Source organism: Phocoena sinus, chromosome 4 (genome assembly GCF_008692025.1).
Source record: "Phocoena sinus isolate mPhoSin1 chromosome 4, mPhoSin1.pri, whole genome shotgun sequence".
NCBI classification, from domain to species: domain Eukaryota; kingdom Metazoa; phylum Chordata; class Mammalia; order Artiodactyla; family Phocoenidae; genus Phocoena; species Phocoena sinus.
Window position 1 is genome coordinate 76,134,364 of NC_045766.1, and position 17,322 is coordinate 76,151,685.

General features: G+C 49.4%; 1 protein-coding gene across 4 annotated transcripts in view; it reads left to right on the plus strand.

Moving 5' to 3' along the window:
* Positions 1-9,997: 9,997 nt before the first annotated feature.
* Positions 9,998-17,322, plus strand: part of SEMA5B (semaphorin 5B) — a 124,464-nt gene continuing 117,139 nt past the window's right edge. For 2 of the 4 annotated variants that reach the window (XM_032631621.1, XM_032631623.1), the window contains exon 1: positions 9,998-10,078. The gene's annotated coding sequence lies outside the window, so the exon portion shown is untranslated. Of the gene's footprint in view, positions 10,079-14,545; positions 14,770-17,322 lie in introns of those variants that run through there. The other 2 variants (XM_032631624.1, XM_032631625.1) reach the window with 1 other exon arrangement.

Here is a 17,322-nt window from a genome sequence, read left to right on the forward strand (position 1 = left end):
AGAATCCATCTTGGCTAAGAGATGCGCGTGCACACACGAGAGGAGCCTGAGATAAACCGAATATGAACTCAGAACCAGGCGAAGCAAGATGATTGGCCAAAAGAAACCCAGAAGAAATGCCCCATATAATAGCGATTCACACTACCACGAGGGCAAGATTCTCTCTCTGAGCTCACCCATGTGTCTATCCACACGTACACTTTTTCCTCCAAATAAACACTTTACTTGTTTCATTACTTTCCACCTCTCTGTGGAAATTCATTTCTACACAGCTGATGGGCCAGGGCCTTGTCACTGGCCACTGGTCTTGTGGCTAGGATTCAGCGCTCTCACTGCCACGACCTGACTTCAATCTCTGGCCGGGAACTAAAATTCTACTTTAAGCTGCTGCAGGCCGAGGCCCCCTGAGATGAGTCCTGTGGTATGCCCCTTCACCAGGCTTGAGCTGCGGAATGGGCACTGGCATCCTACCCTTGATGATATGTGTGAGTGTGTGCGTGTGTGTGTGTGCGTGTGTGATTCTCAGCACAGTTCTCTCCCAAGAAATCCTCTTAATCTTTCCTCCCCAGTCGCCATCCCCCAATTTCTTCTATATCTTCATAGAATGTGAAGAGTTCAAGAACTGCAAATAATTTTTTTTTTTTTTTTGCGGTACGCGGGCCTCTCACTGCTGTGGCCTCTCCCGTTGCGGAGCACAGGCTCCGGACGCGCAGGCTCAGTGGTCATGGCTCACGGGCACAGCCGCTCCGCGGCATGTGGGATCTTCCCGGACCGGGGCACGAAGCCGTGTCCCCTGCATTGGCAGGCAGACTCCCAACCACTGCGCCACCAGGGAAGCCCCGCAAATAATTTTTTAAAAAATTCTTTGCCAACAGGTGATAATGGTACCTTGTCTTCATTTGCATTTCTTTAATTATTAGTGAGAGTACCCATTTTTCTTATTCCCTATGACACATTGAATAATAGAAATAATTAACACGAAGCTCTTCCCATGCACCAGCTACATCACTTATGCTAACTCATTTAATCCTCACATGGACCCTATGCAGTAGGTGCTATTATTATCCCCATTTGGCAGATGAGGTCCAGAATGATGGGTTAATTTGCCCAAGGTCACACAGCCAGTGGGTCTGGCTCTGAAGTGCTTCTGCCTGGCTTTCCCCCTTTTCCCTGCTCTGTTTGTTCTGCTCTGGATCCTGACCTTTTTATTCTCCTTTCTCTCCTTGTCCCTCTTCTTCCAGTCACTTTTCTAGGGAGCATTTTGACCTTTCCAGCTGTTGTCAACCCATTCAGTTCAGTTCAACACACATAGAACGAACAAGCACATGCCAAACACTGTCTTAGGGACTGAGAGGCAAATACAACCCAGCATGGCCAGAAGTAGTCATCTAATAAGGGAATCACGTGTTGTATATGTGCAGCTCATCACGGTTTCCAAACACATTCACCACTCTCTTGCCACAGTTCTTGGTCTCAAAGAGGTTAAATGACTTGCCCAAGTTCATACAACTCAGAAGTGATGGAAGAGAGAAGAAAATATAAGGGCTTCTGGCATACAAATCAACCAGTCTCTGTGTGAGCTCTGTAGACCTTTTCTACTTTTACGGTTGTCATTGTCATTCCATGTCCAGGGACTATTTGTCATTAGAAATAGCTTTCATCTCCATGTAGAGCTTACATCTCCTGGAAGGATGCTCTCTGGTTAATTGATGTATTACTATAGCAACAGTACCAATAAAAACCAGAATAGCAGGTACAAATTTCACATCCACAGACTAGGGTGTGCAAACATGTAACTACATTTTCTTATAACTCAAGTTCATTTCTGACCTCAGGCCCCTATTCTGCTCGATGCAAGAAATGTATTCTAGTCACTTTCAAGTGAATTCAATAAGACTCAGTATTTCTTGGCCACTTTTTATTGAATACTTAGTTAATTCAACATGATTTTTCCTTTCCATTTGGGGATGGTGTTGAGTTCCTGGAGGAAGATGGGATCCTGCAAATGCTCCCCCGACAGTGGGGTGGTGAGGTGGAAGTCAGTGTCTGCATCTTCTACAGGTCTCAGAGTTGGCTTGGCTAGGGTAATGTTTAGTTCTCCTCTGAATGGAGACTGCACGGTGCAAGTGCTGGGGCCCCCTGAGTTGTGGTCACATCCCCATCAGATTTGCTTTGGGAACAGTGCAGACCACATCCCTTTGATGCATGTCCCCTCAGCCTAAAGAGACACCACTTCCAGTGCTGAGGCTTGGTCTGGCGCTCTTTCTCAGCTAACTTGCCCCACTCATAGGACCTAGACGTGCCCTCTCATGCCATTCCCAAGGTCTAGAAAATACAGGAGCCTTTCTCTTCCTTTGCCTTGGGCCAGAATGAGATGGAGGAAAAAGAGAAGAAGAAAAGAACAGTTGTTAACATCTCAAATATCATTCTGTCGCATCTGTACGAGCTGCCTTCTTCAAAACACTACTATTTTTCATTTCCAGGTTCAAATCTACCAATGTATCTCTTTTAATCAGGTTTCTACTTCTTTGAATGATTAAAGAAACACCAATCACTTCCCCCTCACGCAGAAACTCCCACAGATGTACCTCTTTGGTTTCCACCCCAAACACACAAACCTGTGCACGTTGATCCACTGACAACCATCTCTGCCCTCCGCAGCCACTGGTTCCTGCCCCTGGGACCTGTCACTGTGCTCATATGGACAGTTGCAGCCTCCACGCATCTTCACTTTTCACTGTCCATTCTTTTATCACAGGTACCCCAGCAGCTGGTTGATATATTGATTTTTCTATTCTTTCTTTTTCTTATATGTGTTTGTTTTCTAACTTTTTTTTACCTGCCTTCAATCCTCTTTGGAAATAGATGAGGTTTAAAGTAAAACTGTAATAAATAAAATCCTCATAGCCCTTTTAATGTTCAGTGAGTAGAACAACCCACCTTATGCCAGATGTGGTTACACCATAATCTTCCTGACTCCAGATTGCTTTCATTTTGAATCAGTTTCTTTGTGTGAAGGCTTTGATGTTTTCCCTCCTTCTGAGCCAGTGATCCTAGTTAGGCAAAAGAAAGAAAAGACAAAATGGTGTTGAGTAATCTATGATATCACAGGCTCTATGCTGGACACGCTTATCTACATTGTCTCATTGCATGCATCCTAGATTTATAGGATCCTAGCTGGAGCCTAAGTCATGTTTACCCTATCATTCAGACAAAACCATCTGGAAACTTCTGGGAGAATGAGACGGACAAGGATGCAAGGACTGGTTTGAGCCTTCTGGGAAAAAAGTAATCTTCTAAGTCTGAAGAAATAATCCACTGGAAGAGAGAAATCTGTTCACTATTCATTCAACAAACCTTTATCAAGCACCTGCAGTGTATCCAACACTGTGCTAGGCACCAGGGATACAGCTGTGAAAAACCCAAAGGCAATGAACTAGTTTTAGGGGTGAGGGCCAGCTTTCAGGGCAACAGCAAGTGTGCCACTCAGACCGTCCTCTGTCCCTCACCTCGGTCCTAAGACATGATGGCTGCAGTACAAAACAAACACCAAACGTTGCTTCAATTCCATGTTCAAGAAATAATAGAAAAGGGGCTTCCCTGGTGGCGCAGTGGTTGAGAGTCTGCCTGCCGATGCAAGGGACACGGGTTCGTGCCCCGGTCTGGGAAGATCCCACATGCCGCGGAGCGGCTGGGCCCGTGAGCCATGGCCATTGAGCCTGCGCATCCGGAGCCTGTGCTCCACAACGGGAGAGGCCACAACAGTGAGAGGCCCACATACTAAAAAAAAAAAAAAAAAAAAAAGAAATAATAGAAAAGAACAGTGAGAGGAAAACCAAGGCCCATAGTTTCTGCACCATGGGAGCCCATGCCTTCTACACAAACACCAGAACGCTTGACTTGGAGACATTGTTGGACACCAGAAGGGCACTCAAATGGGACATCAGGAGAGGAGGGGGACACTACCCCAAACAACTGAAACAAGGAGGAGGGATGAAGCAAGGGCAGCTGATAGAACCTGGGTCTAGGACTCGACTGAGATCCATGCTGGGGCTTGTAAGGATTAACTGGGAGGAATTTGGGGAAAGCTAAATTCCCACAGAACTAATGGGCGTGGAGCTCGAGAAATACAGCTTATGACTTCTGCCAAGTCTCTACTTCTACACCCGGGCTAATGTGGCCTGGAGAGGAGTTGTTCCACAGCAGCTCCAACGCGTTAAGACACTTGCTCAAGGTTATTGATTTAGGAATGGTCTTTCTGCAAAGTCCTTCCCAGACCCCGTCCCCCACATGGTTGGAAAACCTCAGGGTTCTCATCTCTGCTCTGCTGTTAATGCATTCATTATAGGATAGTGGAAGAGTTAACTTACTTCCCTGAGCGGGAGTTTATCATCTTTTAAAAGAAGGGCTTGGACTAGAAAAGCTACAACATTCTGTGATTTTGTTTTTTTTTATAAATTTATTTATTTTTTGCCTGCGTTGGGTCTTTGTTGCTGCACACGGGCTTTCTCTAGTTGCGGCGAGCGGGGGCTACTCTTCACTGGGGTGCGTGGGCTTCTCATTGCGGTGGCTTCTCTTGTTGCGGAGCACAGGCTGCACGCACGCAGGCTCAGTAGTTGTGGCTCACGGGCTTTACAGTGCAGGCTCAGTAGTTGTGGCACACGGGCTTAGTTGCTCCGCGGCATGTGGGATCTTCCCGGACCAGGGCTCAAAGCCACGTCCCCTGCATTGGCAGGCGGATTCTTAACCACCGTGCCACCAGGGAAGTCCCCATTCTGTGATTTTTGGACTAGTTTCGGCCCCTCAGCACTGGTTCTGGGTACGCTTGACAATCTGACCCAGTCTTGCATATCCAGACAAAGCCCTCTCACTCCCTAACATGGCCCATTTACTCCAGCCAAGCCAGGTTTTTTTTTTTTGTTTTTTTTTTTTACTGTCCCTGAACACAGCACACTCATATTCATTCCTGACCCTCTGCCAAATCCCTCCCTAGCGGCACTAAGAAAATTGGAATGAATGCACATGCTGGTCAGACCACGATCTCTCCAGTCCGTTGCTGGAAAGGACATGCCCACTGCCTTCTCTGAGGCTGACCTTCAAGGTGGGTATATATCAGCTCCCCTGGGCATCCATTTACATTTCTGACATTAATTTGTCCAGACCTTCTGTGGATTCATTTATATTTCCTTCATGTACTACATCTTGGCATAACGTGTTTCGTGAGTTTATTACCCATTTCTTTTATTTGTTCTAAGTGTTCATCACTCATCTCCCCCTCCAGCAAGTGTTTGGGTTGAATGAGTCCTTGTTCACATTCTCCTGGTTATTCACGAGTTTACTGCTTTCCATCGTGTCCTTTTCCAGGCTGGAGAATCCCAACCTCTATGGCCTGTCTTCCCTCTGCAGCCCTTGATTGTTCTGTCTCCGTTCCTTCTTCACTGTCAGTCAGTACAGTCCTTCAGAGGTTCAGGGACTAGAACTCTCCACAAATCAAGGAAGGGAGGATGTACGGTGTTGAGAGAAATGCAAGGGCGTGGGCTCAGTTATTTTCCGTCTCTCCCCACCCCTTGCTGATGCCCGGTATGTGTTTTCTTGGCCTCTGGAGCAAAGCATTACTTCAAACTCATGCACTGGAAGTCAAAAATGCCTCCAAAGACACAGGCCCTTTCCTGGTTTTTGACAGAGACATTAGGCACAGAGTTTGGATTTGTTTATTTTTAAGCATATCTGCACATGCCACGTTAAACCCATCTGCTCCTTTTCTGCCAATTTAAACAAACTCAGTTGATAACAATGATAATTAACATTTAGTGAGCTCTTAAAAGGCCCCAGGCACTGTGCTAAGTGTGCAGTGTCTTTCCTAATCCTCTCTGCAACCCTCTGAGGTTGGGGCTACTATTACCCAGTTTTGAAGACAAGAATATTAAGAAACAGGGAGATAAAGGCACTGGCTCATCACACAGCTGGCAAATGGCAGACCCTAGACTCGAGCCCAGGGAGGCTGAGATTTTCAACCTTTCTGTTCTCTGCAGTTAAGCCTGGCTGTCGATTAGAATCACCTGGGAGCTTGGGAAAAACACCAGTTCCCCAGACCCCACCCCAGGGCAGCTAAATATGATGCTCTGGGGGCTGGGGTCCAGATACAGATAGCTTTCAAAGCTCCCCCAGGCAAGTCTATTATCCACCCAGGATTGGGGACCACAGCTCTGATGCCTCCTGCTGTCAAAGCCCCTCCGTTTATTTCTACCGTGACTGGAATACATTTGGTCATCTGCCACGGGGAGGCTTGTCAGGGGACTTTCCCGTCCAGAACATTTCGAAAGATGTTAAATCTGATCAGTTCTTGAAGTAGATCCTTTTGTTGTGGTGGTGGTAAAGTATACATAATAGAACATTTCGCATGTTAACTTTTTTTAATATTACTTTTTAATATATAAAATGGATCTTTCTACATATATTGGTTTTTTTTCTTTTTTCTTTCTGGTGAAATACATATACATAACATTTTCCATCTTCACGATCTTTTTAAGTGTGCAGTGGCATTGATTACATTCACATTGTGTGCAGCCATCACCACCACCCAACTGCAGAACTTTCCATCATTCCAAACTGAAACTCTATACGTATTAAACGCTAACTCCACATTTCCTCATCACCCTAGTCCCTGACAACTACCATTCTCCTCTCTATCTCTATGAATTTGACTATTCCAGGCACCTCATGTAAGTGGAATCATACAGTATTTGTCCTTTTGTGTCTGATTTATTTCACTTCGCATAACGTCTTCCAGGTTCATCCATATTGTAGCATGTGTCGGAATTTCCTTCCTTTTTAAGGTTGAATAATATTCCGCTGTATGTCTACACATGTCTCTTGATAAAAGAGACATCATTCCCTCCTTTAGCCCCATGGTGACTTAACCTTTTAAAAAAGCGTTCCTTAAAGAAATTTGTCGAAAGATTTTAAAAGCCTAGGTAGATTATAGCTGTTTCTCCCTTATCTCCTTTTTTACTTTCACAAAGAGCTCCACTGTGTGTCTCTTCCTTCCCCTGTGCCTTTCCACACCTACATTTTCGGTGTGGTCCAGGGCAATTCCCACCTCCTGCAAGAAACCTTCCTGGACCCAGCTCCAGTGGGCTCTCTCTTTCCCCAGAACTTTTCTGGTGTTTATTGCCTGAAGCGGCCAATCTGGCATTCACCTGATATTTACTTCTTACATGCACCTCGCATTCCTAATATGATGACCATCCCTTAAGCATCGCTCATCCTCTGTGTCCTCTCCAGCCTCAGTGCAGAGCAGAGCAAATAACAGAAGTGGGAAAATTAGTATTTAATTGAAATGAAGGAGCATACTGCCTCTTCCTGAGAATCGGTGGTGCTTCTCACCTAACATCTGAGATCTGAGCTGCCTGCAGCATCACCAGGATGTATTAAGGACACATCCCAACCCCCTTCATTTCTCAGACTTGGGGCAGAGCCAGTGCTAAGCCGTATTGACAGGGGCAAAATTCTCTTCATCACGTCTTCCCTTATTATTCACTTGGCTCACAGCCCCAACTTTTCTGGGCGTCCATATCCCTGCTCTTATTATTATTTTTTTTTACTTCTCTCCATCTCAGCCTCCTATTCTGTATTCCAATCCCTTAGATTCCTACCTAAGGGTTTTCATTATTTTTGTCATGTGTGCCCTAATCAAGGTCTCAGGGAGTTGCAGGGACTGTTGTAATGGTCTCTTATTGGCCTCCCTCACTCAAGCCCACCCACTGTCTCCCATCTCACCATGTCAGGCTCCTGCTCCAAACCAGATGATTCTCTTTGCCTGGCCTCTAGGTTTGGTATTTTTTTGGCTGCGTTAGGTCTTAGCTGTGGCACGCAGGAACTTTGTTGCAGCATGCGGGATCTAGATCCCCGACCAGGGATCGAACCCGGGCCCCCTGCATTGGGAGTGCAGAGTCTTACCCACTGGACCAGCAGGGAAGTCCCTGGCCTGTAGGATTAAATCCAAACCCCTTCCATGGCATTCAAGTCCTCCCTAATCTGGCTCTGCTCACAGTTCAGCATCACCTCCCACTATCCCTCCATACCTTCAATCAATAATAAAGTATTGAATGACTGCTCTCCACGGGCCAGGATTCTGGATGCGTTGTATGGTGCCAGCACAGTGGTGTGCTCGGTAGGTAATTTGGAGGGAATTACTGTTTACCGCGCATTCCTGCTAAGGGGTTGTTAATTTATAGGTCAGCTTAAGGCATTATGCCTACCTAGTTTTTCCCCACCATGGATTTCACAGGCCGTGGAACACCAGAGGAGAGACATTTTGGCCAGAGTAAAGGAGTCTTTTCGGACCTCTCAACCATGTTAGAGGTGTTCTACCCCAACTCAGGCTGCAGGTTCTCCTTCAGGTGCCTCCCTACGTCCTGTCTAGAGGTCTGGCCCTGCTGGGGTCCTCTAAGTGCCAGGCTTGGGCCTCTTCTTGGTTACAACCTGGGATTCTCTTCTTAACAAGATTCAGATCCCCTTCTGGGGACATTGGTGTAGGTTTTCTTGGCCAACACCCATCCTTTCTGATCCATCTGGGACTTTTGTGACTTCACCATGGTCCTTGGAGATAATCACAGACACAGATCTCTTGTTTCAAATGTCTTCAGGAAGGGTGGCCACACCTTGTGTTCTTCCTTGCGTCCAAATGTCCGGAGAGTGACCCCTGCCCCCTTGCCTGGGGTTGAGCACTTGACTTGGCCCTTTATCTGGAGCATCTACCAGGAAGCCTGGTGTCATCCGGGGGACCAGCCCTGCCTCTGTCCTTCCTTCTGATCTCCCATACCTCACTTCCTCCTGACTCATCCTCAGCCCCAGTCTGACATGTTTGTCAGAAAAGCAGGAAAGAGGAAGGTGAAGAGGTGCTCTTGACCGTCTGGGGAGCCAGATGTGATCACCCCTGGGTGTCATTCCAAGGACAAACTACAAAGTCAGCCTGCCTTCTCTCACCACACCCCTGACTTAGGAGACGTGAAAATGGTGTATGTGTGCATGTGTGTGTGTGTGTGTGTGTGAATGTACACACTGATCTTCATGCTGCCTGAGAGAATGTGTGAGAGCAAATATGTGAAGGCCTGGAAGGGAATTTATTTTCTCAGGAGATGAGAAGAAAAATTAGCACTATAACACAAGAAACAAAAATGATGCCAGAATGAACGTGCTCATGTCGGGTTGGTGATCATTTAGAGGTCTGGGTCTTCAGAGCTCACGTTCCACTGTGCTTTGACTTGGAGAGCTGCTGTGTGGGTCAATGGACACATGTGGTGAACTGGGTGGAAAACAATTAGTATATGTTTTACTCTAATATGCACCTTCTATCGCAAGTTTTTAAGTGCAAATGCAGATGTTAACTGATAATCAGTTGGAGAGAACACTGATATGGAGAAATCTAAGTTCAAATCTCGGCTCTGAAAACTGTAACATTATGCCTCAGTTTCCTTATCTGGAAAATGGGGATAATAATAATGATTCACTTTTAAATCATTATTGTGCACTTGTTTTTACCTAGTACCATTCTGTGGGCTAGGATTACAGCAATGAACAAAGTAGGCAATGTCTCCGCTATCGTGGAATTTATATTCTGGTTAGGGCAGATGGATAATATGTACAATGTCAGGTGATGATAAAGGGTGACAGGGGTTTGTCATTTTTGAAAGGATACTAATGCATTGCTAATGAACTGATATTTGAGCAGACTCTGAAGGAAGAGAGGGAACGACCATGTGGACATTGACAGAAGAGTTTTCCAGGCGGAGAGAACAGCAAGTGCGAAGGCCTGGAGGTGGGAGCTTCAGGTGTTCCAGAAACAGTGGAGAGGCTGGGAAAGCTGACGAGAAGTGAAGGAGGGGAGAGCAGTAGGAGATGACGTCAGAAAGGGCCTCGTGGGCTTGGAGAGGATGTGGCTTTTCCTCTAGGGAGCTGGGGAGCCATGGAAGGGTTTTTTTTTGGCAGAGGAGGGCGAGGATCTGACTGCGGATGGCTACTGCGTGGAGAACAAACTGTAGGCACAACGGTGGAAGCAGGCAGAGCAGACATCCAGGTGAGAGAAGAGAGTCGTTTGAATTGGGGTGCTAGAGGAGGAGGTGGTGAGAAGTAGCCAGATTCTGAACATATTTCAATGGGACTTATTGACGGTTTACAGGTGGAGTGTGGGATAAACTCAAGATTTTCGCCTTGAGGAATTCAAAGACTGGAGTTTTAATTTACTAGGTTGGAAGAGTCTGAGGGAGGAGCTGGTTTGGGGAAAGAAAATCAGAAGTTAAGTCCGAGATGCCTATTAGATGTTTACATGGAGGGCAGCAGGCAGTCGGTTCTCTGCATCTGGGTTTCAGGAGAAAGGTCAGAGCTGCTAATGGAAACTTAGATGTCATCAGCAGAGAGATGGTGTTTACAGCCCCCGGGGCTGGACAAGACCATCTCAGGCAGCAGTGTGACTATCTCCTTCACATGGCGTGAAGGCCAAAAGATATTGTATGGAAAAGACTTTTGTAAACTGTGAAGTGCTAAACACATGGAAAAGACTCAGTGCATCAACATAGTAAAGGACATAATTTAAAGAAGTGTCTGCAGGGAGAGTTAGAATCATAGAATGTTGTACCAGGAGGACCTTAGAAAGCAGCCAATCGACCCCTCTCATTTTAGCCACGAGGAACTGAGGTTGGAGAGGTTAAGAGGCTTGTGCAAGGACACCCAGCTCGTTAGTGGCCAGCAGACGAGCTGGTCTCAGAACTGAGGAGCCCTAACTGCGGGCGCGGTGCTCTTTCCTCCAACAGCGCACCTGCTCACATTTACTGCTTCAGCTCTCTCCGAATCTGTTAACCAGGGCCAAGTAATTCTTCCAAAACAGAAATCTAATTATATCGCCTTATGCTTTCATACATGCTATTCCCTCTGCCTGGAATACTCTGCTTCCTCCCGCTTCTCTGTCTGGCAAGTTCCTGCCCCCTCTCCATTCTCAGCTAGAAGGGCCCTGGACTGTGAAGACCTCCTTGCCCTGCTGGGTGGAGCTGGTTGTTGGCTTTCCACGTGCCCGCAGTGCTCTGGTCCTGCATTTGCTGTGACTCAGGCTGCCTCGCTGGCCGACTGTGAGGCTCTGGCTCTCTCCTCTTATGACCTCTCCAACGAGCGCACTGAGTGGCACTTAAGTGTTTGGGGAGGAAGAAGGAAGGAAGGCCTCTTCTCTCACATCAGGTCAGGACAATGGCAAAGCTGTCATTTAGTGACACTTCAGTTCCTCTAACCTAAGGGGCTTTTGTTTCACAAATTGACAATGACTTCTGGGGTGGGAATTTTCCTTTTTCTTTTCCATCCCCAGGCACAATGAGCGGGTGATTCTGGGACCAAATAGAAAACGATTTGGACATTATAAGTGATTGCCGTCTTCTTTTTTTCAATTCTCTCTCTCCTGTTGATATATGAGTGGCTGTGGCTTGTTTGCCTTTTGCTGCAAGGCCCGATTTGTGTTTGTGCCTGGGCTATACACAGGTGGGTACACACACACACACACCCCTACATAAACTCCTGGGAGAGGCTGCACTCTTGTTTTTCAGAGGCAGCTAGATCTCCCAGAAAATGCCCTCAGGTGGACTCCCAGGTTTGTCACCTTTGAGCATGAGAATTTGGCCTTCTTAATCTCTTGGTACCTTAGCTGAAGGTAAGTTTGGAATTTTCTAGATCAAGAGTAAATTCCAAGAACTTCTTCCCACCCCCTATGTTTGCTGCTCTTTAGCATGTTTGTTTTGGATAATTCTGTATTAATTACTGTATTTACATTCTGCTTAATTAACACTGTTCTGGTAGGTGAAGAATTGCTCCTAATAGAAGTAATTATTGTACAGGTTATTGCAGAGGTTTAAGGAAAGTGACGGAAGGTGGTGGTGACACTGTGGTGATGGGGTCAACGCTCCAGGTTTTGTTCCTAGTAAACGATTCAGGGTTTGCCAAACTCTGGGGACGCCTGAAGCAGGTGATAAGCCAGGCTAGTAAAATAACTGTCCCTTCCTGAGGTTTGGACTTCTGAAGCTCTCTTGTATTGAGAGCTCTTGAGTAATCACTGTTAGTCAATAGAATACTGTAGGATGCAATTAGGTTTGATTAGCCTAGCATCCCAAGCATGTCTGCTCCCCTGTCTGTGTCTCTTTGGGTGTCTCGCCTTCTTGGCTCCTGCTTCCCCTGAAGAGGAAGCGTTCCTGGGCTGTGTCCCCAGACTGGGGTCTCCCCTCTTCTCTTCCTGCACTGAACTCTCTCCCACACTCATTCATAATGTGGAGGGGGAGAGTCAGGAAGGGGCATGAAGTGATGGTGGAAAGAGAAGAAGGAAAAGACAATCAAAACATAGTGGAAAAAGAGAGGGAGGGTGAGAGAATATGGTGAAGGATGGAAAAGATTTTTATAGCCTTTCAAGAGACAGCTGCTGCCGACAACCACTCAGAAGGCACTTTGTCTACTGTCCCAACCGAACAAACGGGAAACTCTCCCGCTCATACCTTTTCCCTGCTATATATATAGAATATTTTCAGATTTTTGTATTAATTAAAAGGTGTCTATATTTTATACACATTTTATTTTTGCAATAACAAAACAGTCCCCACGGTTCTGTAGGGAATGGGAATGGGGGAGGGCGGGGGGGGGGGGGTCAGGCAACACTCACAGCAGCGGAAGGGTCCCAGACTGGGGATCGGGAGACCTGCTCCCACCCCAGCCTGCAACTCTGGGACAAATGCTTCCCCTCTGGATCTCATTGTCCTCATCTGTAAAATGATAGGTTTGGACTCGATGGCCTGCACTACCTCTTCCAACTTGATTTCTACCCCCTTATTAAATGGATGGTCTACCAGACTTATATGCCCGACATACCCGTTTCCTTCCTTTTTCCCTCTTGTCTGCAACTCTCTCCTCTTGTTCAGAGTGTCTTCCCTTTGCAAGTTCCTCTCCATTCTGCACATTATGAATCTCAGCATTCCTGTTGCCCTAGAAAAGCATTATTTCTGAGATTGTGCACTGTTTCCCTTTTTACAGCATCTCATAAACTCCTTTCTTGGATTCTTTCTTTTTTTTCTTTCCCATCATTCCGGCCAAACTACTTCTCACCTTGGTTCAGAGGTGTGTGTGTGTGTGTGTGTGTGTGTGTGTGTGTGTGTGTGTGTAGGAGGGTGCTTCTCTAGGTTTCTTACCGTCTCCATTCCTCTGTTTTATCTAGGATTTCCTTTATCCAGAATTTTGTTGCATAAAATGATTCACTCTAATTCTTCAATTTCTGGCATAGTCTAGAAAGTCGTTTAATGTTTTCCTTCTTCCAACTTACCTATTTTTATTTCACAGTTCTCTTTAGCTGTCTCTTATAATCATACTTCTCCTGGTTTAATATTTCAGGTCCTTTGTCTCCTTCATTCTTTCGTTTTCTTTTCTTAGGTCACCTTTTAAAAAAATTTTAAAATACCATTCTTTGTTCAGCAGAGGGCTCTCTTCCCATCCCTCTTGCAGCCGGGCAGATAGGATTTGAAGCAGCTTGCCCCGTTGTCTTTCCCTCAGGTTTTCTAGCCATCAGAAACATTAGATACTTAAACTTGTAAACAATTCAGCCTTGTTCGGTGTGGTCGCGCTAAACCTTCCCTCCTCAGCTGAGAGCCCTCCACCGGCTGCCCCGCTCACTAATCTATTGGATGCCCTCCCAACGTTCCTCATGTTATTCACTGTAGCCCCTACTCCAATCGCTCAGTAGGGTAGGTTATCACCAACCCTAGTTTACGGCTGAATTAACTGAGGCTTGGAGAGGTTCACCCAAGGTCGCGCAGCTTGTAAAGTTAACCCTTATCCGGCCGATTCTGGTTTTCCAGTCCAGCCCAGCAGCCTCATCTCATTCCCTTCGACTGCAATTTATATCGGATTTCCCTTGTTTTGTACGCAATTCTTTCCCCCTTCAAATCCACAGGCAGGAAGATCGTCCCTAGCTGATAGGGCTGGGGCACTGGGGAGCCGAGGGGAAGGGAGAATTTCCTCGGGCCCCAGCGGTTGGGTGGGCAGGATTCTGGTGCGCTGACGCCCCGGCAGAAAGCCGGGTTCGAGACGGGGCTTGCCGAGGACGGTAAGGCAGGACGTGGCAAAAAGGCATCAAGTGCTCGAGGGACCTGGGTCTCGCCGCTCAAACGGCGGCTGCGGGGCGGGACTTCTGTCCACCCTCCGTGTAAACACACTTGGCAAGCCAAGGGCGGGATTCGGACCAAGCCCGGGGACGCGGAGGTGCAGGGCGCCCCCTCGCGCTCCTCCGCGCGCCACGAGTTGGCGGGTGGCGCGCCAGCCGCGGCAGGTCCTCTGCAGCACCCTCCTCCTTTTCTCTCCCGCTCCCTTCCCACTCTCCGCTCGCTCCCAACTCCTCCCCCACCTCTTCTCCCTCCCTCCTTCGGCCCCCTCATCTTCTCCTCCCCGCTCTCAGCCGCGCGCCTGGTCGGGAGCTAGTTGGAGCGCGAGGGCTGCCGCCTGAGCCTAGCTCCGCTGAGCCGGGCGGGTCGGCGGCGCGTCCGGCGGCTGCTGGCGGAACCCGAGGGTGGCGGGCGCGGGCCCGGGTCGCGTCTGCACTGGAGCGGGGAGTGAGGGCCGGGGGCTGTTCTTGCGCGGCCGCCCCATTCCCAGACCGGCCGCCAGCCCTCCTGGGTCGCCTTCGCCGCTCCCCGCCGCCGGGAGCCGGGAGTCGGGAGCCGCTTGGAACCGGGCACCTGCGCCCGCAGCCCGGAGGTGAGTCCCGGGAGCACAGGGCGCTTCCCCTGCGCGGGCTGGGCTGCAAGTTGCAAACTTCAGCAACTCGGGTGGGTAGAGGGGTAGGGGCCCGGGGCCGCTGGCAAGTTGGAACCAGGTGGCGGAGGCTGCGGGCAGAGAGGAGGGAGTCCCCGCGCTTCCACGCCGAACTCTGCCACCTCAGCTTGGGCTCCCTCCGTGCTGCCGCATTCCCGCCGTCAGCCGGCTCCGGGTCCGGGCTGCACGGGGCCCTGGCCCGGCCGCTGTCGGTGCGTCTGGGCTGCACGCCGCGAAGGGGACCTAGGGCCGGGCCTGGAGGAGGGGACGGACGGTTGAAAGGCTGGGAGAGAGCCGGGCTGAGGCGCCGAGGGTGGCGCCGAGATGGAGGCTCCGAGAGGGCGGACGAGTAAACCCGGTGGAGGCAGAGCGCAGGCGGCGAGGCGCGTGGGAACGCGTGGCCCGCCCGGAGTGTGAAATCTCGCGCTCAGGGACGTCCCTGCTCCGCCGCCGCCTGCGGGGGTCCCCACCGGATTCTTACCATACCCCCTGCTCCTGGCAGGGCCCTGCGGAGCCCAAACTCTGCCCCGCCAAGCCCCAGATGCAGCCGTGCCGGAGCCCGGCGCTCCCGCCTCGGCGGGCGGAGAGGGGCGCGGCGGCGGGAACGCGGGTTGCGAACGGCGCTTTCCTGATTTATTTTTCTCATGGTAATTTGTCTTTGTGGTTGGGCTGCCCATTCACTTTCCGCTCACGTCTTGCGGGAGATCCAGTGAGGAGGGAGGGAGCGGGGGGCGCTCCGGCACAGGGAGAGATGGAGACAGGAGAGGGGATGGGGATCCGAGCCGGGCGGGAGCCGAGAGGGAAGTGGGCGTAGGACCCGCAGAGGATGGAGGCGAGGCTGAGAACACCCGGACGAGCGGAGCCGCGGGCGGGCGGCGGAGGGAGGACAGAGCCGGCCCCTTCTCGAGCGCAAAGTTTAAACAACCAGGAGGAGCCACCTGAAGCGCCCTCCTTGCCTCCTCCCCTTCCCTCGGTGCCCAGTCCTCGGGTTATTCCGCCTGCCCCGCCGTGCCGGGCTGCAGTGGGCCCCGAGTTGGGAGGAGGAAAGGTAACTGCCCTACTCTGCCCCCACCCCTGCGATCTTCTCCAGGTATTCCGCGGTGGTGATGAGAGCAGCCGGAGCGGGGAAGGGCTGCCCGCCCTCGGGATACGCTCTTTCCCGGCCCCTTGACTGAGCGGAACTGGGATTGGGAGGTTGGAAGCTCGCCTGTGTCTAGACCCCACCACGATCCTACCTTCTCTGAGTCCAATCTCCTTCCACATTTCTCAGGCACCTCCGCTCCCCCTCCCATCCCCACCACTTCGGCCTCATTCGGCTCCTTCGTCAGCGGCAGCGGCGTCTCCCTCCAGGCCCTTCTGGCCCGCCTCTCTGTCCTCCCCGCCTCTACTTTCCCTCATCTTTTAGCCTGTTCTCTTCCATTCCTTCTCATTTACCGCACTGACCCCCCGCCCCCGTTCTTCCTTCAAAAGTGGGCTCTCACCCTTTCTGAACCAGGATAGATGACCTTGAGGAAGGGGAAGAGGGGAATTTGAGCCTGAGAACTGGACCTCACAACTAGGAAAAGGGGGGCAGATTAAGAAGCAGCTTGGAAAAACCCGCCGGTACCCTGCCCCAAATCTAGATTACCAACCGAGGAGGAAGGGGGATGAAATATCAGAGAGAGAGAGAGGGAGTTTGCCACTTGATCACACTACAGACAACAGATCTAGAAATTACAGTTTTAAGTGATCTTATCTCTGTGTGTGCATATTATCCTGTACTTTGGGGATTGATTGGAACATCCCACAGCCTGTTCCTACCTGTCACCTGCTGGCCCCCTACTCACCCTGACTCTCAGGGCCCACTAGGATTCTACTGTGAGATGATGAGTTCCTTGAGGTCAGGGGGCCATCTTATCTTATACAAATCTAGCACTTTACATTGATACAAGGTTCCAGACTCAGAGGCAGGACTGGAACTCAGGTCTCCTGCCCCTCCCCACCCAGCCCAGTGGGTATAAACCAGTTTTATTCTTTACAAAAAAAGAAAAAAATAATCCAACCATGACTTTTTGCTTCCCCTGATGTAGTAAAGCCTTATGCAGGGATTGGATGAGAAAAAACTGGAAGCTCACATAGGATGTTCAGGAATCCCAAGGGATATCCAGAAAGCCCTGATCCCTGAGTGTGGGTCTGAAAAGGGGAAGGGGAGCCCCAGCAAGGGGGCAGAGGGCTAGCAGACATTTAGAGAGGATCAGCCTGGCAAGGCTGTAGATTGGTGGATGGAGTGTGTACACTTGGGAAGAAGATGCTCTCGGGTCCAGTTCTTTTGAACATTGACCATGATACTCCAGTTCTTAATCTTGGCCACCCTCCTCTATCCCACAGGGAAAGCCCAGAAGATATCAATTCAGGTCAATACCATAGAGTCAACAAATTCACTACTTTCATTGAGGATTGAGGTGGTAGAATGGACACAGAAGGCAAAGGACAAGATCCCTGATTAGAAGTGCATGT